Consider the following 22,500-nt stretch of genomic DNA (forward strand, 5'->3'; position numbering starts at 1 on the left):
ATTAAACGCAGCAGAAGGTCCATCGGTCAGAATCACAAGCACAGTCATAACGGAATCAAAGATTGCGTGCGTTGTTCATGAGAGATTTGCCGTTAGATTTTCTTTCCTTTTATCTGTTGTTGGAATAGTACTGTTGGTCTCAGTACCGTGTTGATGATTTCCATTCGATGGTCTGGCTGTTTAGTATTTGTTTTTTCTCGTCTATATTGTGTCATATCGTTTTTTTATTTTCTTGTTTTTTTGTGTTTACATTATTTTGGTATGGGCTGTGTTGTTTAAGTACTTTGATTGTTAATTCAGACGATGTAGCGAGTGTGAATATTTTTTGTCATAGTTTACCTTGCAAAGGGAGAAAATGGGTTACGTAGTTCGTACTTTGGCCACCAGATGGCAGAGTTTTCGCACCTTGTTTATCCTTAGTTCGCTAGATTCTCAAGAGATGGCGCTGGCAGTCCTATCTTTGTGCCTCGTTGAACAACTATTTTTTTCCCTGTTTTCGAAATAAAGATTGATACACTTTTTTTTAAATCCTCATCCCAAATTGATATTAGTTTTTTTTCACCTTTTTTCTGATAAACTGATGTACGATGATAATAAAAAGAATGGTCTTATGAATTTGAATGTCCTCATCAGTCAGCATTGAAAATATTCCAACTGGCGCTAAATTCTAATTTGATTTCATCCGGCGAAATGAATAATATAGGCCATAAACTTGCAGTGAATTATCGACATTACTGCAGCAAAACATACACACACACATACACACACACATACACACACACAGAGAGAGGGAGAGGGAGAGGGAGAGGGAGAGGGAGAGGGAGAGGGAGAGGGAGAGGGAGACGCAAACAATCGGTGACACACATACAGGTATAGAGATACACACATGCACACGTACATAAATACATACAAACATAAACACAAACGTATATACACGCATAAAGGGATACAGATATACACACTCACACGTGCTTACACATGTATAGTCAGACAGACAGACACAGACACCGCTTCCTCGAGGACGTCGCAGACAGAAATAAGCTGAGGCTTGAAATGTCGCGAGAGAGAGAGAGGGAAAGAGGGAAAGAGAAAGAGAGAAACGAGAAGAGAGAAGAGAAAAGAGAAAGAAGAGAGAGAGAGAGAGAAGAGAGAGAGAGAGAGGGAAATAATGTCTGTGTCTATGTGTGTGTCTGTTCCTGCCAACGTTTGAACACGTGTGTTTGATCATTTACTTGTATAATTAAGAGCATCAAAGGCCAGTTATGACCACCGACCTGAGCTCTAGATTAACCCAGGGAGGGGGGGAGGGAGTATGAGGGTGGGGGAGGAGAGGGGGATAGGGTATGGAGTGTAGGGGAGGGGGAGGGGGATGGAGTGTGTTGGAGGGGAGGGGGTCTAGCGAGTGTGGAGTGTAGGGGGGAGGCAGTGAGGGGGAGGGGGTATTACCATGTCTCCAAGATAGGTAGGAGAACATTTGACAGGAGGGAGAGGCCATGTGGGGTGAGGGTGAGAGGAATAAGGGTTTTACAAGCGAGGAGGGGGACGCAGGGTTTTTCTGCGTTGGGGGTATGGGACCCCCCCCAAGCGGGGGATCGGGTTTCAGTGGGGAAGGAGAGGGGGCGATGTGATGTCTCTAAAGTGGAAAAAGATAGGTGATAGGACGGGGGGAAGGGAGAGGGGGTAGATGAGTCTCTTAGGTGGAGAGGAGGAGGGAGGGGGGAGGGGGAGGGGGAAATGGAGGATGAAAAATGGGAGTGAAGGGGGAGAGGGAGAGAAATTTCTAAGATCGGTTCAGGGGAGGAGGAGGGGAGGGGAAGATAGGGGAGAATGGGAAAGAAAATGGCGTGCGGGGAAGGGGGGTGGGGGAGGGTGGAGGGGGGAGGAGATGGCACGGACATACAAATAAAGGAATGAGTTATGTTATATTAATAGATATCAATGATCAAGAGTTTTTTTTATTTTTTTATTGAGGTTTTTTAAAAAATGAAATTTATTTTGCTCTTTATAGCGTCAAGATTAGATTAGTTATGGTGATATATTTTAGAAACTTTTAGAAGATAATGAATGACTCGATTTTGTTTTTGTTTGTTTATTTATATATTTATATATCTTTTATTTAATCTACGTTATGGTATTAAGTTTTGATTATTTTTCATTGTTATGATTGGGTGTTGGAAATGATTGCAATTACGTAATTAGGATAATGATGGGGAAATGTGTGAATTTTGATACTTTTACATTGTTATGTTGTCATCTTTACCACCACAATGACAACCATAACCATAACACCACCATAACCACCATCACCACCACCACCTTCCACCCCCTACCAACACCTCGCAACATGCAACACCAGTTCAGTAATGCACTAAAACGCGAAGATATTCCCAAGCACTCCAGATGCCATTAATATTAACCAGGTGGAGGTGTGTCTGGGATTCGGGGGGAGGGTGAGGAGTAGGAAAAGGGGGGAAGGAGAGGGGTAGAGGGATAAAGAGGGGATAGGGGCGTGGGAGGAGGAGAGGGATAAAGAGGGGATAGGGGCGTGGGAGGAGGAGAGGGATAAAGAGGGGAAGGAGAGGGATAAAAAAGGGGAAGGGATAGAGGCATAAAGAAGGGGAAGGGATAGAGGCATAGAGAAGGGGAAGGGATAGAGGCATAAAGAAGGGGAAGGGATAGAGGTATAAAGAAGGGGAAGGGATAGAGGCATATAGGTATAAAGAAGGGGGAAGGAAGGGATAGAGGCATAATCTTTTCAAGGGAAGGGATAGAGGCATAAAGAAGGGAAGGGATAGAGGCATAGAGAAGGGGAAGGGATAGAGGCCTCACTACTTTAATTTCAATCTTAATACCATCCTGTTAACTTAAAGCTTCATAGATAAGTTTAATTATCTATGCTAATTAGTTTCAGTTCTATGCGTTCTCTCTACTTTGTAATTTATAAAGAAGGGGAAGGGGTAGAGTATAAAGAAGGGGAAGGGATAGAGCATAGAGAAGGGGTAATTTCACTATTCCATATCTCAGGTTACGTGAACTAATCAACACAGAAGTTTCTTTTCACTCTTTAAAACCACTCATTTTAATTTATAGCTTCCTATATCCTTTTAATTTAAATCGTCCACACACTAATTTTAATTAACTCTGCAAAATACATTTTAAGGGATATATGCATAAAGAAGTGGAAGGGATAGAGGCAAGAGAAGGGGAAGGGATAGAGGTATAAAGAAGTGGAAGGGATAGAGGCATAAAGAAGGGTAATTTATATCGTCAACCATCATGTTCCTTTCAATCTTCACACCCTCCTTTTCCGGGAAAGAATTTCATCACATAATTGTTACTTTCATCTTCCATACCAAATGTTCTTTATATCGTCAAATATTACTTTCATTTAAATATTCTACTATAAATTTTACATTTATCATAGTCCTCTATCACTTTCTCAAGGGGTATGGATAGAGGCTAAAGAAGGGGAAGGAAGGGATAGAGATAGAGGATAGAAAGAGGTATAAAGAAGGGGAAGGGGATAGGGCAATAATAGGTGGACGATGGTAGGAAGGGAGATAGGATAGAGGCATATAGAAGGGGAAGGGATAGAGGCAAAAGAAGGGGAAGGGATAGAGGTTAAAGAAGGGGATAAGGGATTGAGGGATAGAGGCATAGAGACGGGGAAGGGGATCGAGGATAGAGGCATAAAGAAGGGGAAGGGATAGAGGCATGAGGAAGGGGAAGGGATAGAGGCATAGAGGCATAAATAAGGGGAAGGGGATAAGATAGATGCATAATAAGGGGAAGGGAAAAGGTGGGATTCTTTAGAGGTATAAAGAAGGGGAGTTGATAGAGGCATAGAGAAGGGGAAGGGATAGAGGCATAAAGAAGGGGAAGGGATAGAGGCATAAAGAAGGGGAAGTGGATAGAGGTATAAAGAAGGATATGATGGAATTGGCCGGGATAGAGCATACTTGCACAGGGGCTAGGGTTAGAGGCATAATAAGGGACTGGATATAGAACTGCCGGGGAAGGGATAGAGGTATAAAGAAGGGGAAGGGATAGAGGCATAAAGAAGGGGAAGGGATATAGAGGTTAAAAGAAGGGGAAGGGATAGAGGCATAAAGAAGGGGAAGGGATAGAGGCATAGAGAAGGGAAGGGATAGAGGCATAGAGAAGGGGACCCGCTGCGGGATAGAGGGATAAAGAGGGGAAGGAGAGGGATAAAGAAGGGGAAGGGATAGAGGCATAAAGAAGGGGAAGGGATAGAGGCATAAAGAAGGGAAAGGGATTTTTTTTTTTATAGTATTAGATTATTTTTAAGTTAGTTATATAGATTTTTTCAGGTATTTTTAGGTTTAGTAGATTAAAGGTCTTAGTTAGATTTAATAACGATTTTTTTATAGTACGACTCTTTTAGTACGATAGAGTTTTTATATATTTTAAAGAATAAATAGAAAAATAATTAGATAATAAAGTAGTAGTTATTATTTCTTATTATATATATTTTTAGCATTTAGTTTAGAGGCTAGAGCGTTTACTTAACTCGTTATACAGCAGTGCAGGTTCACTATGCATAACGCAGTGGCCTTTAATCTTCTAGCTCAATTTATGATATATCATAAGATAAGGGGAATTTATCTAGTTCAAACTCATTTTTCAGTTCAAGCTTAAACATCCTTTTAATTCAAATAGTAACAAAACTTTGTATTTCACTCGTCCAAGTCTACCTTGAATGTATTGATGTAAAAAGAAGGTGAGGATTAAAGATTAAAAAGCCTTTGACTGTCAAGAGCCCATAAACAAAAAAACAAAAAGGTGAGTGATAGATGCCAAGAGACTTGCTGTAAAGAGGTTAAAGAAGGGGAAGAGGCATAAAGAAGGGGAAGGATTAGAGGCATAAAGAAGGGAGGAAGGGATAGAGGCATAAAGAAGGGGAAGGGATAGAGGCATAAAGAAGGGGAAGGGATAGAGGAATAAAGAAGGGGAAGGGTAGAGCAATAAAGAAGGGGAGGGGTTAGAGGTATAAAGAAGGGGAGGGATAGAGGTATAAAGAAGGGGAAGGGATAGAGGCATAAATAAGGGGAAGGGATAGAGGCATAGAGAAGGGGAAGGGATAGAGGTATAAAGAAGGGGAAGGGATAGAGGCATAAAGAAGGGGAAGGGATAGAGGCATAGAGAAGGGGAAGGGATAGAGGTATAAAGAAGGGGAAGGGATAGAGGCATAAATAGAGGGAAAAGGGATAATAGTAGAGCATAAAGAGGGGAAGGGATAGAGGTATAAGAAAAAAAAAAAAAAAAAAAAAAAAGGGGAGGTTGGGGCATAGAGAAGGGGAAGGGATAGAGGTATCAAGAAGGGTATGGGATAGAGGCATAGAGAAGGGGGAAGGGATATGGGCATAAAGAATGGGGAAGGGATAGAGGCATAGAGAAGGGAAGGGATAGAGGTTAAATAAGGGGAAGGGATAGTGCTCCGGCGGAGGCATAAAGAAGGGGAAGGGATAGAGGCTAAAAGAAGAGGGAAAGGATAGGAGGTTAAAGCAGGGGAAGGGATTAGAGGCATAACGAAGGGGAAGGTATAGAAGGTATAAAGAAGGTGAAGGATAGAGGCATAAATAAGGGGAAGGGATAGAGGCATAAAGAAGGGGAAGGGATCGAGCATCATCAATAAGGGGCGGGATAGAGGCATAAAATAAAGGGAAGGGATAGATGCAAGAGAAGGGGAAAGGGATAGAGGCATAAAGAAGGGAAGGGATAGAGGCATAAGAAGGGGAAGGGATAGAGGCATAAAGAAGGGAAGGGATATAGGATAAAGAAGGGGAAGGGATAGAGGCATAAAGAAGGGGAAGGGATAGAGGCTAAAGAAGGGGAAGGATAGAAAGGATAGAGGCATAGAGAAGGGGAAGGGATAGAGGTATAAAGAAGGGGAAGGGATAGAGGCATAAATAAGGGGAAGGGATAGAGGCATAAAGAAGGGGAAGGGATAGAGGTATAAAGAAGGGGAAGGGATAGAGGCATAAAGAAGGGGAAGGGATAGAGGCATAAAGAAGGGGAAGGGATAGAGGCATAAAGAAGGGGAAGGGATAGAGGTATAAAGAAGGGGAAGGGATAGAGGCATAAATAAGGGGAAGGGATAGAGGCATAAATAAGGGGAAGAGATAGAGGCATAAGAAGGGAAGGGATAGAGGCATAAAGAAGGGGAAGGGATAGAGGTATAAGAAGGGGAAGGGATAGAGGGATAGAGGAGGGGAAGGGAAAGAGGGGGAAAGAAGGGGGAAGGGATAGAGGAATAAAGAAGGGGAAGGGATAGAGGAATAGAGAAGCGGACGGGACAGAGGCATAAAGAAGGCGAAGGGACAGAGGCATAAAGAAGGGGAAGGGATAGAGGCATAAAAGAAGGGAAGGGATAGAGCATAAAGAAGGGGAAGGGTAGAGGCATAAAGAAGGGAATGGATAGAGGCATAAAGAAGGGGGAAGGGATAGAGGCATAAAGAAGGGGAAGGATAGAGGCATAAAGAAGGGGAAGGATAGAGGGGAAGGGTAGAGGCATAAAGAAGGAAGGGATAGAGGCATAAAGAAGGGGAGGGATAGAGGTATAAAGAAGGGGAAGGATAGAGGGATAAGAAGGGGAAGGGATAGAGGTATAGAGAAGGGGAAAGGATAGAGGCATAAATAAGGGGAAGGGATAGAGGCATAAATAAGGGGAAGGTAGAGCATAAAGAAGGGAAGGGATAAGGAAGGGGAAGGGAAGGATAGAGGATAAAGAAGGGAAGGGATGAGGCATAGATAAGGGGAAGGGATAGAGGCATAAAGAAGGGGAAGGGATAGAGGCATAAAGAAGGGAAGGGATAGAGGCATAAAGAGGGGAAGGGATAGAGGCAAAATAATGGGAAGGGATAGAGGCATAATAAGGGGAAGGATAGAGGCATAAAGAAGGGGAGGGATAGAGGCATAAAGAAGGGGAAGGGATAGAGGTATAAGAAAGGGAAAGGGATAAAGAAGGGGAAGGGGGAAGGGGGGGATAGAGGCATAAGGGAAGGGGCATAAAGTAGGGAATAGAGGGAAAAGGGGAAGGGATAAAGAAGGGGAAGGGATAGAGGCATAAAGAAGGGAAGGGATAGAGGCATAGAGAAGGGGAAGGGATAGAGCATAAAGAAGGGAAGGAAGGGATAGAGGCATAAGAAGGGAAGGGAAGGGATAGAGGCATAAAGAAGGGAGGGATAGAGGCATAAATAAGGGAAGGGATAGAGCATAAAGAAGGAAGGATAGAGGCATAAAGAAGGGGAAGGGATAGAGGCATAAGAAGGGGAAGGATGAGGCATAGAGGGGGAAGGGATAGAGGCATAAAGAAGGGGAAGGAGAGGGAAAAAGAAGGGGAAGGGAGAGAGGCATAAAGAAGGGGAAGGGATAGAGGCATAAATAAGGGGAAGGGATAGATGCATAAAGAAGGGTAAGGATAGAGGCATAAAGAAGGGGAAGGATAGAGGCATAAGAAGGGGAAGGGATAGAGGCATAAAGAAGGGAAGGGATCGAGGCATAAAGAAGGGGAAGGGATAGAGCATAAAGAAGGGGAGGATAGAGGCAAAGAAGGGAAGGGATAGAGGCAAAGAAGGGGAAGGGATAGAGGCATAAAGAAGGGGAGGGATAGAGCATAAAGGGGAAGGGATAGAGGCATAAAGAAGGGAAGGGATAGAGGCATAAAGAAGGGAAGGGGAGAGGGGAAGGGATAGAGGTATAGAGGGAAGGGATAGAGGCATAAGGGATCAGGGATAGAGATAAGAAGGGGAGGGATAGAGGCATAAAGAAGGGAAGGGATAGAGCATAATAAGGGGAAGGGATAGAGGCATAAGAAGGGGAAGGATAGAGGCATAAAGAAGGGAAGGATAGAGGCATAAAGAAGGGGAAGATATAATATAAAGAAAAGGGATAGAGGCATAAAGAAGGGGGAAGGGATAGAGGCATAGAGGGGAAGGATAGGCATAAATAAGGGAAGGGATAGAGGCATAAGAGGGGAAGGGATAGAGGCATAAATAAGGGAAGGGATAGAGGCAAAGAGGGAAGGATAGAGGTATAAAGAAGGGGAAGGGATAGAGGCATAGAGAGGGAGGCATAGAGAAGGGGAAGGGATAGAGGCATAAATAAGGGAAGGGATAGAGGTATAGAGGTAAAAGAAGGGGAAGGGATAGAGAGAGAGGGAAGGGACTTCTAGGCATAAAGAAGGGAGGGATAGAGGCATAAAGAAGGTGAAGGGATAGAGGTATAAGAAGGGGAGGATAGAGGATAAAGAAGGGGAAGGATAGAGATAAAACAGGGGAAGGGGATAGAGGCATAAAGAAGGGGAAGGGATAGAGGCATAAAAAGGGGAAGGGATAGGATAAAGAAGGGAAGGAGAGGCAAAGAAGGGGAGGGATAGAGGCAAGAAGGGGAAAGGATAGAGGCATAAAGAAGGGGAAGGGATAGAGGCATAAAGAAGGGGAAGGGATTAGAGGCTTAAAGAAGGGGAAGGGATAGAGGAATAAAGAAGGGGAGGGGATAGAGGCATAAAAAAGGGGAGACGGGAGAGGGAAAAAGAAGGGGAAGGGATAGAGGCATAAAGAAGGGGAAGGGATAGAGGCATAAAGAAGGGGAAGGGATAGAGGCATAAAGAAGGGGAAGGGATAGAGGCATAGAGAAGGGGAAGGGATAGAGGCATAAAGAAGGGGAAGGGATAGAGGTATAAAGAAGGGGAAGGATAGAGGCTAAGAAGGGGAAGGGATAGAGGCATAAATAAGGGGAAGGGATAGAGGCATAGAGAAGGGGAAGGGATAGAGGCATAAAGAAGGGGAAGGGATAGAGGCATAAAGAAGGGGAAGGGATAGAGGCATAGAGAAGGGGAAGGGATAGAGGCATAAAGAAGGGGAAGGGATAGAGGCATAAAGAAGGGGAAGGGATAGAGGCATAGAGAAGGGGAAGGGATAGAGGCATAAATAAGGGGGATGGGAGAGGGGCAAAGAGAAGGGGAAGGATAGAGGGAAGAAGAAGGGGAAGGGATAGAGGCATAAAGAAGGGGAAGGGATAGAGGTATAAAGAAGGGGAAGGGATAGAGGCATAAAGAAGGGGAAGGGATAGAGGTATAAAGAAGGGGAAGGGATAGAGGCATAAAGAAGGGGAAGGGATAGAGGCATAAAGAAGGGGAAGGGATAGAGGCATAGAGAAGGGGAAGGGATAGAGGTATAAAGAAGGGGAAGGGATAGAGGCATAAATAAGGGGAAGGGATAGAGGCATAGAGAAGGGGAAGGGATAGAGGCATAAAGAAGGGGAAGGGATAGAGGCATAAAGAAGGGGAAGGGATAGAGGCATAGAGAAGGGGAAGGGATAGAGGCATAAAGAAGGGGAAGGGATAGAGGTATAAAGAAGGGGAAGGGATAGAGGCATAAAGAAGGGGAAGGGATAGAGGCATAAATAAGGGGAAGGGATAGAGGCATAAAGAAGGGGAAGGGATAGAGGCATAGAGAAGGGGAAGGGATAGAGGCATAAAGAAGGGGAAGGGATAGAGGCATAAAGAAGGGGAAGGGATAGAGGCATAAAGAAGGGGAAGGGATAGAGGCATAAAGAAGGGGAAGGGATAGAGGCATAAAGAAGGGGAAGGGATAGAGGCATAAAGAAGGGGAAGGGATAGAGGCATAAAGAAGGGGAAGGGATAGAGGCATAAAGAAGGGGAAGGGATAGAGGCATAGAGAAGGGGAAGGGATAGAGGCATAAAGAAGGGGAAGGGATAGAGGCATAAAGAAGGGGAAGGGATAGAGGTATAAAGAAGGGGAAGGGATAGAGGCATAAAGAAGGGGAAGGGATAGAGGTATAAAGAAGGGGAAGGGATAGAGGCATAAAGAAGGGAAAGGGATTGAGCGATAAAGAGGGGGAGGGGAAGGGTTAGAGTGATAAAGAGGAGGGGAGATGGGAGGGGTGAAGGAGAGGAAGAGAGGGGAGGGGAGGGGTGTAGAAGAGGGGGAGAGGGGAGGGGTGTAGGATAGGGGAGGAGAGAGGAAGAGGAGAAACGGAGTAAGGAAAGGGGGGAGAGGGGAAAGAGAGGGAGAAGGATGAAGGGAAAGACAAAGGGATAAGGATGAGGAAGAGAGGGGAAGGGGATGTGTTAGGAGAGGGGAGAGAGGGAAGGAGAAGGGGACCTGGTTGGATTCAGAATTCGTGATCGTGGTTGCATTTCGTGTGTCTCTTGCTGTTTGGGTGGGGTGCGGTGTGGTGGGGTTGGGTGGGGTGGGGTGGGGGTTAAGGGTAGTAGGGGTTTGAAAAATTTACGTACAGACAGACAGACAGACAGACAGACAGCAAAGCAAGACAGTCAGACAGTCAGACAGACAGACAGTCAGACAGACAGACAGACAGACAGACAGACAGACAGACAGACAGACAGACAGACAGACAGACAGACAGACGCACGCACGCACGCACACGCATGTAGGTACGTCTATAACATTGACAGTATCTGTTATAGTCAATAAAATAGCCTGTCATAAACTTGATTAATATCCGTCGAGAGAGAGAGAGAGAGAGAGAGAGAGAGAGAGAGAGAGAGAGAGAGAGAGAGAGAGAGAGAGAGAGAGAGAGAGAGAGAGAGAATCGTTTTTTTCCGATATGCGTATTTATTTTTGTATGTTTTTTTTTTTTTTTTTTCAAATTATCTAGCGAGGAAGGAAAATTCCGAAAAAGAACATGAAAATGAGAAGGAGGAGGAAAGAAAGAATGAAAGAAAGAGATAGAGATAGAGACAAAAAGAGAGAGAGAAAAAAGAGAGCGAAAGAGAAAGAGAGAGAGAGACAAAAATGCAAAAAAGAGAAAGGAAGACCAGACAGATCAAGAGGAAAAGAGAAGAGCGACCTCAAGCGGCAGAGCAACCAAGAGGACGCGGCCAGCGCCACCACTCCCAAAGTGGAAGAGCGAGTGTCGTGTGCACAAGCTCTTACTCACCGTGAATGATGTTGTTATACCCACCAGCGTGTATATTCGAGAAGTCGTTGTTTGTATTTCGAGGGAATTAAGGTAACGGACGAGACGTGCGTATGTTGTCTCGGTGGAGCTGACACGGAGGGCATGAAAGTGGTATGCTGTAGGATTTTGTTTTTCTGTCTCTCTGGCTTTCTCTCTGGGTCTTTTTCTTTCTCTGGCTTTGTCTTTCCCTCTTTTTCTTTCTCTTTCTCTCTGTCTTTTTCTCTTGTTCTTTCTTTTTCTTTCTCTCTTTTTTCTTTCCCTTACTATTTTTTACTGTCTCTTTTTCTTCCTCTCTTTCACTCTTTTTCTTTCTTTCTCTCTCTCTCTTTCTTTCTTTCTCTTTCTTTTTCTCATTCTCCTTCCCTCCCCCTTTCCGCCCCCTCTCCCCTCTCCCCTCCCCCCTCCCCCCTTTTCCTCCTCCTCCCCCTCCCTCTCCCCTCCCTCCTCTCCCTCCCCTTACCTCTCCCCCTCCCCTCACCTCTCCCCCTCCCTCCCCTCACCTCTCCCCTTATCCTCTCCCCTCCCCTCTCCCCTCCCCACCCTCCCTTAGTATTCGCCAAGAGAGACACAATCAGACGCCGTTTCCAGCCCACCTGCCAGTCAGTCAATAGCGTCTTCGAGTTCATTTCCTCCCGTGTTGTGGAAAACTCCCACCTGTTCGCTACCCGTTCTGACAAGGGGGAGGGAGGGGGGGCGTAAGCACTACCCCTCTTCTTCTTATTCTTATTATTATTCTCCTTCTTATGTTTTTTTTTCTTTTGTCTTCTTCTTGCTTCTTTTCTTCTTATTCTTCTTCTTCGTCTTTTTTTCTTTTGTCTTCTTCTTGCTTATTTTTATTCTTATTCTTATTCTTTTGTCTTCTTTTTCCTTTTCTTCTTTTTCGTCGTCGTCGGCTTTTTTTTCTTTTTCTTTTTTTCTTCTGTGTTTTTCTCCTCCTCCTCCTCCTCGTTCTCCTCTTTTTTTCTGCCTTCTCATCCCTCACCTCCTCCACCTCCGCCTTCACCTCCTTCTCCTTCTCCCTCCTTCTCCTTCTCCGTCTCCTTCTCTGTCTCCTCCTTTTCCTCCTCCTCCTCCTCCTCTACCTCCTCCTCCTCCTCCATTTCCTCTAATCCTCCCCACCCCTTCTCCTCCACCTACTCCTTCCTCCTCCTCCTCCTCCTCCTCCTCCTCCTCTAATCCTCCTCTTACATGTTCTTATGCTTCGACGCACAGCAAAGGTGCTGCCATTTTGCACTTAACGTTTGGATTTCCTCTCTCCTCCTTCCCTCCCTCCCTCCCCCTCTTCCCCTTGTTTCCTCTTTCCCCTTACCTCTTTCGATCTTCTTTGTCCCTCTCCCACCCCTTATCTCTTCCTCCTTCCTTTCCTCCCTACCTCTCTTACCTTGTCTCCCACCTCCTTCTTACTCCCTTCTCCCTCCCTCCCTCCCTTCTGCCTCCCCCTCTCCTCCCTCTCCTCTCCCCCTGCTTCCCTCCCTGCCCTTTCCCCATACCTCCCTTCCTCTCCTATTCCCCTGCCTCTCCTCCCTCCCATCCCCCCCTACCTCTCCTCCCTCCCATCCCGCCCCCTCCCTCTCCTCCCTCCCATCCCTCCCCCTGCCTCCCTCCCTTCCTCCCCCTCCCTCCCCTCCCTCCTTCCCTCCCCCTCCACTCTGCAACATGACGCGGGTGACTTGGCGCTGATGTTGTCGAAATGTCTCTCTTTCTCTCGCACTCGCTCGGGATTCAGTTCTTTCAGACTCATCCCCCCCCTCCTCCACCTCCACCTCCCCTACCTCCTCCACCACCACCCCTACTCCTCCCCACTCCTTCCCTTCCCTCTTTTTAGGCTTTCTTGTTTCCGTTTCATTTTTGATGCTGGATTTTTTTTTTGGGGGGGGGGAGGGGGAGCTGAGGTACGTAGGGGGTTATGCTGATTTTCTTCTTGCTGCTGTTGCTTAGATTTTGTTGTTGTTGCTATCATTGTTCTTTTTCTTTTTTTTCTTTTTTTCTCTCTTTCGTCTGGTATTTTCTCTGTCTCTTTTCTACCTCTTTTCTCATTTTCTTTTTCAATTCCTTTTCTTAACCTCTTCTCTGACCCACCCTACACCTGCTTTTCTCCTTCCCCTCTATACTTTCCTCCTCCCTCCTCCACCATCTCTCCCCCCTCCACCTTCCCTTTCTCTCCGTATCTCTGCTCTACCCCCTCTCTCCCCTCTTTCCTCTCATCTCCCTTTCTCCCCTCTTTCTCTCCCATGTTTCTCTCTGCTCTCCTCTCTCCTGTCTCACCCCCCCCCCTCTCTCTCTCTCTCGTCTCTCCCTCCCCCCCTCTCTCTTTCCTCTCTCTATCTATCTCCCCTGACTCTCTCTCTCCTCTCTCTATCTCCCCCCTTCTCTCCCCTCTCTCCCTTCTCTCCCCTCTTTCACCTCCCTCACCTATCTCTCTCTCCCCAGCTGTCAGATCATGGGGGTGAATAATAAGATTCCAGCATGACGGACGCCGGATGCTGGTCGCTCCCTGGATTTACATATTATCCTTTTGGGACAGGAGGTGGAGAAGGGGGGAGGAGGAAGGTGGTAGAGGGGAGGGGGTGAAGCTGGAGGTGGTAGAGGGGAGGTGGTGGAGGTGGGGAGGTGGTAGAGGTGGGGAGGTGGTAGAGGTGGTAGAGGGGAGGGGGTGAAGGTGGAGGTGGTAGAGAGTAGGGGGTAGGGGGTGGAAGTGGGGAGGTGATAGAGGTGGTAGAGGGGAGGGGGTGGAAGTGGAGGTGGAGGGGGTGAAGGTGGGGGTGGAAGTGGGTAGGTGGAAGTGGGGAGGTGATGGAGGTGGAAGTGGGGAGGTGGTAGAGGGGAGGGGGTGGAAGTGGAGGTGGAGGGGGTGAAGGTGGGGGTGGAAGTGGGTAGGTGGTAGAGGGTAGGGGGTGGAAGTGGGGAGGTGATGGAGGTGGTAGAGGGGGTAGAAAAGAGAGAGGGGGTGAAGCTGGAGGTGGTAGAGGGTAGGGGGTGGAAGTGGGGAGGTGGTAGAGGGGAGGGGGTGGAAGTTGGGAGGTGGATGGGAAGGGGTGAAGGTGGAGGTGGTAGAGGGTAGGGGGTGGTAGAGGGGAGGGGGTGGAAGTTGGGAGGTGGATGGGAAGGGGTGAAGGTGGAGGTGGTAGAGGGTAGGGGGTGGAAGTGGGGAGGTGGTAGAGGTGGTAGAGGGTAGGGGGTGGAAGTGGGGAGGTGGTAGAGGTGGTAGAGGGGAGGGGGTGGTAGTGGAGATGGAGGGGGTGAAGGTGGGGGTGGAAGTGGGTAGATGGTAGAGGGTAGGGGGTGGAAGTGGGGAGGTGATGGAGGTGGTAGAGGGGGTAGAAAAGAGAGAGGGGGTGAAGCTGGAGGTGGTAGAGGGTAGGGGGTGGAAGTGGGGAGGTGGTAGAGGGGAGGGGGTGGAAGTTGGGAGGTGGATGGGAAGGGGTGAAGGTGGAGGTGGTAGAAGGTAGGGGGTGGAAGTGGGGAGGTGATGGAGGTGGTAGAGGGGGTAGAAAAGAGGGAGGGGGTGAAGCTGGAGGTGGTAGAGGGGAGGGGGTGGAAGTTGGGAGGTGGATGGGAAGGGGTGAAGGTGGAGGTGGTAGAGGGTAGGGGGTGGAAGTGGGGAGGTGGTAGAGGGGAGGGGGTGAAGGTGGAAGTGGTGGAAGGGATTGTGATGGAGGTGGAGGAGGTGGAGTGGGTGGTATGGAGGAGAGGAGGAGAAGATTGGGAGGGGAGGTTAGTGAAGAGGTGGAGGGTGGAGGGTGGAGGGAGAGGAAAAGAAAGGAGTGAAAAGGAGGGAAATAGATGACAGAGGAAAAAGAAGAAGAAGAGGGAGAAAGAGCAAGAGGGAAGGGAGGAGGAGCAGGAGGATAAAGAAAGGTTTGAAGATAGGATTGTTGGGGAGAGAAGAGAGAGAGGGGAAAGGAAGAGGGGAGTGGGCGCTGAATCCTTGCGGACGGTCAGGAGAATCCCAATCACCTGTGGATTTTTTTTTCTCTTTTCTCTTATTTTCGGTTGTTATTATTGCTTTTATTATCGTTATTATTATTATTATTGCTATTGTTATTATTATTCTTGCTATTGTTATTATTATTATTGCTATTGTTATTATTATTATTGTTAATATTTTTTATTATCATTATTATCATTATAATCGAGAGAGCGAGAGCGAGAACGAACGCAAAAAAGAGAGAGAGAAAGAAAGAGAGCGATCCGAAACGAAATGGAAAGTAAAAAGTGAGCAAGCGAAAGAACTAAAATCGAAAGAGCGAAAGAAAGAGAGGGAGCGAGAGAGCTAGAGACCAAAAGAGAGCGAGAGAGAGAGCGAGAGAGAGAGAGAGCGATAGAAAGAGAGAGTGATAGATAGCGAGAGAGCGAAAGAGAGCGAAAGTCTCTACTCGTTAACGACTCGGCCACTCTGAGGACGAGCGCGAGAGAGCTAGAGTGTGAGACGCGGGAAGTGTCGTCTTATCGAAGGATTCTGGAAAAGGATTGATTTGGCGGAATTACGAAGAGGGGAGGGAGGGAGGGAGGGAGGGAGGGGAGGGGAGGGAGGGGAGGGAGAGAGGGAGGGAGGGAGGGAGGGAGGGAGGGGAGGCGGGGAGGGAGAGAGGGAAAGAAGAGGAGGGGATGGGGTAGGTGTAGGTAGAGAGCGGGATGATTTGTGATTTTCGTTTTTTTATGTGTATCGTTATTTGCTTCCCTCCTGTTCCTCTGTTTTGTCTCCCACTTCCTTCCCATCTCCCTTTCCTTCTCTCAATCTTTCTCCTTCCCTCCCTCCCCCTTTCTTTCTCTCTTTTCCTCTATTTAATATCTCTCTCTGTTCCCCTTTCTATCTTATCTCTTTCTTTCTTTTCTATTCCTCCCTTCTATACTCTCCCCCCTCCTCTCACTCTAAAGCCTCTACGCCCTTCTCTCCCTTCTATCTCTCCCTCCTCTCATTCTTCCTCTTCCTCTCTCTCACCTCCCCTACCACGACCTCTCTCATCCTTCCTTCTCCCTTCCCCTCCCGTGGGGCCCTCCGCCCCCCTTCGCCCCCTCCCCTGTCTTTTCTTCCCCTCCTTCTCCTTCTCTTTTTCTCTTTTTTTTTTTTTCTCTTTTTCCGCTTTTTTTCTTTTTTCACCTTCTACTACTTCTCCCTTCCCTTCCCTCTCCCCCTCCTCTCCCTTCCATTCTCCCGCCCCCTCTCCCTTCCCTTCTCTCTCTCCCTAATTATATAAATAACTACACGTTAATTAGTCATATTCTCATCTGTGTTCTTTTGATCATTTTTATTTGTCCTTTCTTCCCCCAAATGAGCATAATTAGCATCACACGCAAAGACAAAGGCCTTTGAAGAGAGAGAGAGAGAGAGAGAGAGAGAGAGAGAGAGAGAGAGAGAGGGAGAGGGGGGGGAGAGAAAGAAAGAAAGAAAAAGAGGGAAAGAAAGTAAAGAGAGAAAAAGAAAGAGAGAAGGAAAGAAAAAGAAGGAAAGAAAGAAAAAGAGAGAAACCGAAAACTACGGAAAATCCCCCAATTCCCCCCCCCCATATCCCACCCCCCCCTCCCCCAAAAATAAAACAAAAAAAAAAAAGAAAAAAAATAAAATAAAAAAAATAAAAAAAAAAAAAAAAAAAAAAAAAAAAAAAAAAAAATCAATCCTATCTTTTATTTCATTTTTTTTATTTGATATATCTTAATCATAGATCGGCAATGGAGATCCAAATTAGCCTTAATGAGGGATAGAAAAACGTCCTTCATATTATGTAAGGCGTTATCTTATTGTTGCGGAATAATATGGTATAAAGATACCCGTGTGATGTTATTTTTACGAAATATTTAATTAAAGAGCGAATCAAGGATAGAGATAGATAGAGAGATAGATGAGTATGTGGTATACTCATGTGGAATAATTGCTTGGTGAGTTGTATGAGAGTAGCTAATTATTTTGAGTGTTTATACAGATATTGTAGGATATTTGTATTATAAACATGGAAAAAATCAGCAAAACACATGGAGAAAATCGGTTGTTTAAAAATATAATGATTGGGAAAATCGTACATTTTAAGTACAAAATGTGTAAGAAAAATGGTACACATTAATAAATAGGGGAAAAACATAAACATGCAAATGAGAGTAAAAGAAAAAGGAAATTCGAATGATAATTGTTAAAGTATTTTAAATTCATTAATTTATCATATGGGAATATTAGCAAAAAATTATTCATTGAATATAAGAGAATTAAATTAGAGGGGGGGGGGAGGGAGGGTTGGGGTTAGGGGAGGGAGAGGAGAGGGGTCAGAGGAGGTGCGAGGGAGAGGGGCGGGGGGGGAGTAGAGGGGAGGAATGAGGAAGGAGGGGAGCGAGAGAAGAGAGGAATAAAAAGAGAGGAGGATGAAGAAGAAGAAGAAGAAAAGGAAAGTGAAAGGGAAGAAGAAGAAGGGGAAGGGGAAAAGGAGTAGGAAGAGAAGGAGGAAAAGGGGAAGGAGAAGGAGAAGGAGAAATAGAAGAAAAGGAAGGAGGAGGAGGAGGGGGGGAGAAAAATAACAGAAGAGAAAGATGTCGAAGAAGAAGAAGAATATGATGATGAAGAAGATGAGGACTATCGTGAATGACGAAAAGAAAAGAAAAGAAAAGCTCTGAAGACCAATACAAAAAGGAAACGCGGGACAAGAGAAAAAAAATAGAGAGAGAGAGAGAGAAAAAACATTGACGAGAGAGAATGACTGAATGTAAGAAAGAAAAGGAGCAGGAGGACAAAAGACAAGGGACAAGGTTGAGAAGAATAGGTATAGAAAGGGAAATCGGAATAACGAAAGGGGAAGAGAGCGAAAATGGATGATTGACTGGATCGCTAGGGTTGAATGGGGTGGGGGCTAGGGGGGGAAGGGTTGGAGTCGAGTAGTTTAGTTTTGGAAAAGAGGGGGGAGGAGGAAGAGGAAGGAGGAGGAGAGTGGAAGTTGAGGAAGAAGAGGAAGAGAAATGAAAAAGTAGAGGAAGAGAAAATAAGAGGTAGAGGAAGAGGAAGACGAAGACGAAGATGAATTAGATTAGAATTAGTCTTCCCTTTTCATTCGTTAAGAATTCGAAGTCGTCTTTTGTCTTCGTTTTTTTTTTAACGTTCGAAAGGGCTATTAAGTATTTCCTTTCGTTCGTTCGCTCATTTTCTTTCCTTTTGATGGGGGGAGGAGAGGGGGGTAAGAGGATAGGTAGGGGGACGGGAGGAGAGAAAGGGAGGAAGAGGGAAGAGGATGGGAGGAGGAGAAAGGGGGGGAGGGGTCAAGTGGGGACGACAGACGAAGGAGGGGGAGGAGAAGGGTTATAGTGGAGACAGACGAAGGAGGAGGGAGGAAGACAAGGGACAGGGTAGTGAGGTATAGAAGGGTAGACAGGAGAAAAGAGGGAAGGAGGGGGGGAAAAAAAAAAGGCACATGCTCGAAAAGAAAGGTCACTTGTACAGGGAGAAAGAAAGTGAGGAAGAGGGACGGGGTGGGATTTTTTAAGAGATGGTCAGTCTTCGGGAACATTCCGGGAATTCCCAAAAACACATTTCATCTCAAAAAAAAAATCGACTTGTCTTTATTGAAAGAAATGACAGGGCTGACTCGTTCGCTTTTTTTAAGTCGCTCGTCTCATCTTCCATAAAACTCCTGCTTATTCCACCTCCTCTTCAACAGAAGCCCACAATCTCTCAGTCTCAATCTCTCCTTCCTCCTCTCTCTCTCTCACTGACTCACTGACCATCCTGTCTCTGACTCTCTGTCGTGTCTCGCCTGTCTCTCTCTCCCGCTCTCTCACCCCACTCCCCCCTTCTCTTTGTATTTCGGTCTCTCTCTGTCTCTCTTTCTGTGACGTGTCTCTCTCTCCCGACATTCTCTGCTTTTTCACGCACTCTTCTCTCTCCATCTCTCTCTCTCTCTTTCTCTCTCTGACTCTCTGTCCCCTCTGTCTCTCTGTCTCTGTCTCTGTCTCTCTCTACTCTCTGGCTCTGACTCGCTCACTCTCACTCTCTCTCTCTCATTCTCTCTCTCTCTCGCTCTCTCCAGTCTCTCTCCTCTCTCTCTCTCTCCTCCTCGCGTGTCTCTCTCTCTCTATCTCCTCTCTCTCTCTCTCTCTCTCTCTCTCTCTCTCTCTCTCTCTCTCTTCTCTCTCTCTCTCTGTCTCCTCTCTGTCTCTGATCTCTCTCTCCTCTTCTCTCTCTGTGTCTCTGTCTCTCTCCACTCCTCTCCTCTCTCCTCTCCTCTCTCGACGCTCTCTCTCTCCTCTCTCTCTCCTCTCTCTCTCTCTCCTCTCCTCTCTCAAGAGATATCTTCTCTCATCATCATCTCTCTCTCTCTGTCTCCTTCTTTCTCCCCCCCTTCTCTCTCTCTCTCTCTCTCTCTCTCTCTCTCTCTCTCTCTCTCTCTCTCTCTCTCTCTCTCTCTCTCTCTCTCTCTCTCTCTCTCTCTCTCTCTCTCTCTTTCTTTCTCTCTCTCTTTCAATCTGTCGCCTTCTCTGGCTTTCCCCCCTCCCCCCTTTATTTTTTCTCCTATTCTGCCCTCGTTCCCTCCGTCCCTCTCCCTCTTCCCCCCACTTTCTTTTAGCCCTTTCTTCGCCCATCAGCCCTTGCAATAAGAGAGAACCCGATGTGGCATTGTCAGGAATGGTGTTCGATCCCGCAGGCTGCGACGCTCTTTTGTCATTCATAAGGAACATGATTGGCCCTGAGGAACCTATTGGCGGGAACGGCACAAAGGACGGCGCGAATGAGTTTATTTTTGCCGAGATTTTTTTATATGTATTTTATTATTATTATCATTATTATCTCAGGGGTTTTTTTTCTTTAGGAGGAGAGGATATAGAGATGGGGATATCCTGTGAGCTGAGCTTGAGGTGGGAGGGAGAGTGATGTCGAAGGAGAGAGATGTTAAAAGGGGTAGACTTGTAATGATAATGATGGTAATGGTGATGATTATTAATGTTATTGTTGTCACTATTATTATTGTTATTATTATTATTATTATCATTATTATTATTGTTTTTTATCATGTTTTGTTCAGTTTATCTTTTATCATTAATATTAATAGTAGTAGTATTAAAAGTAAATAAGTAAAAGCAACTTAGATATATATCTATATATTACTATGGTCAGAATTTGATCATACACAACTGTTTCCTCATCACGGGACATTTTATGACATAAATGACAGCAGTAGTAACGGATATGTTCCCAGCAATACTTTTTTTCTTTCCTTTTTTTGCCTATCTTTCTTTTTCTTTCTCACCATATCTATCTCTCTCCATCTCTCTCTCTCTCTCTCTCTCTCTATCTATCTATCTATCTCTAAAACAAATGAAAAAATATCGCAACAGACATGCCATTACGATATCTTGTCCTTTTCTTAAAGCCTTTTTTAAATGGTTTCTCTAGAATTTCAGAAAGATGTTGAGAAACGCCTTTTTCTTTCCCCTGCTAGTGTTTAACGAGGCAGAAAGGGATACCTTTTTTTGAGTTAAGGTGGTGTGCCTTTTTTTAGGGAGGATTAGGGTGCGTTGATATCTTTTTTTTTGGGGGGGGGTTAAGGGTAGTCGATTGAGATATATTTGTTTAATGTGTGGGGGGGGGGTGGATGTGTGTGTGTTTGTGTTTGTGTGTGTTGTGTTGTCTTATGTGTTGATATATTCATATGTTTGTTTATTTGTTTTTATTTTATTTTATATATTCATATGTTTGTTTATTTATGTTGTTTTTTTTATTCATGTGCACATATATTTATTTGTGTTGCTCTTTAGATTTCTTGTATTCTGTTGTAGAGAGTGTGTGTTTTAGTTATAAAAACGGTGATACCTTTCAACATATCCATAAAAACGCACACTTCCTCACCCTACCACTGTACATTGCAAAATATGATTATTCCCTGATCTAGAAAATGCTAATATATTGTTTCCTTTTCGTTGCAGGTGAGTCGAGTTGCAGGGGAGTTTCATCATTGCAAAAGGAAATCGGGTAAGGGAGTGAAAGGTTTTGGGAATTTTTCGAGAGAAGGAAAAAGCAATATGGATTGAATACGAAGAAGATAAAGAGGTAAATAAGTGGATGATTTGAGGGATATAACGTAAAGTAAAAAGCGGTAAATTGCTGATAGATAGATAGGTAAATTAAGGAGCAGATAAATTAATAAATGTGTGAATCAATCGTCAGATATAAAAAATAACAAAAAATAGTTAGACAACTGAATATAGATGTAGATTAGTTAAGCGAATTTATAAAAAAAAGGAAATACAGACCAACCATTTACCTTTCCTATTATTTTGGCATAAAACTTTTCAAACTAAAAAAAAAACTTTTATGTATCTGTTGTTTACCTTAAAAGAAAGAAACTCAACTATTTTAACGAAGGTCAACGAGGTAATGAACGTGACCTGATTTCCACGTTGACACAGGCCAAAGGTCACGGTTCTTGACGTCAAGAGGTATTTTGACCATGTAAAAAGGTCGTCCATAGATTATGAGGGGAATGACCTGGCTTCGCGGATTTGTTTATTTTTAGTAAAGCAGTGAATATTGTATGTGATTACAGCAACAAAAATGTAGTGTATAGTGAATACGTGGAAAGAGAATAAAGAATTTGAAGGAAAGGAGATAAGAAGGAGGTAGGAGAAATTGATTGATTATTTAAGGATGTAAGAAAAAGGAAAAGACGTAAAGAGGGAACAAATGTGATATAATGGTCTGTCAAGATCAAATAAGTTCTTAAAGAATATATGAAATAAGGAAACAATGGGAAAAATATAAAAATGATAATGAAAGTAGAAGGTATGAGGAATTTCAATATAAATCGTAATCTATATCACTGGTCAGACGTGTGCAATAAACGCTCGGTTGTTTTTCGTGTACGTCTTTTGTTTTCAAGAAGAGGATTGAAACCTCAAGCCCGTTGTCACCGAGAGGGAATCGAATTTCCTGGTAATTTTGATAACTAGTATCTACCATTTTTCTATCGGGATAAGTGTATATTTTCTCTGCTTTGTAGTTTTAGGTAAAAAAAAGAAAAAAAAAAAGAAAAAAAAAATCTTTTTATGAACTTTTCTTCTGTAGTTTTAGGGAAATTAAAAAGAAATACAGTTTTTCCTCTTCTTTTGAACTCCTCAAAGTATTCTTATCGTCGTGTACTTATAAAAGTGAGAGACCATTTTTCCATCATTATTTTTACCTTGATTCTCTTAGTAGTTGAAGTGGAAAAAAAATAAAAACATGTATATTTAGGGTAAAATGGGACGGAAACCCACGTGGCATATTGCCGTGACGTTATTTTAGTAAAGAATTGAAACTTGATTATGTGATTAATATTCATGAATTAATACTTTAGTTGATATAAATATAAAGAATATAGATATGCAATAATACAACGAACCCATATAAAAAATAAAAAAAAAAGAAACTCAAAACCCCTTAGATACTCAACGAAATATTTAACAGGATTCGAAACTCGGTTCGAAATTCCAAATGCGTTCCGAGCTTCGTCTTCTCGCCGCTAGATGGCAGGGGCGCTTAGGTAGGGGAGGGTGAGAGGCGCATGAAAGAGTGAATGAGAA

At 44.7% G+C, this 22,500-nt stretch overlaps 1 long non-coding RNA gene across 1 annotated transcript in view; it reads left to right on the plus strand.

Annotated features, from left to right (window-relative positions):
* Positions 1 to 22,500, plus strand: part of LOC147468640 (uncharacterized) — a 175,227-nt gene that overhangs the window by 152,156 nt on the left and 571 nt on the right. The window contains exon 3 of the long non-coding RNA XR_015192383.1: positions 20,866 to 22,500. This exon is cut by the window's right edge and continues 571 nt beyond it. This is a non-coding gene — a long non-coding RNA (uncharacterized LOC147468640). The remainder of the gene's footprint in view (positions 1 to 20,865) is intronic.

This window comes from Penaeus japonicus, unplaced genomic scaffold, assembly GCF_977035675.1.
Source record: "Penaeus japonicus unplaced genomic scaffold, GWHDUDI00000001_assembly GWHDUDI00000027, whole genome shotgun sequence".
Classification (NCBI taxonomy): domain Eukaryota; kingdom Metazoa; phylum Arthropoda; class Malacostraca; order Decapoda; family Penaeidae; genus Penaeus; species Penaeus japonicus.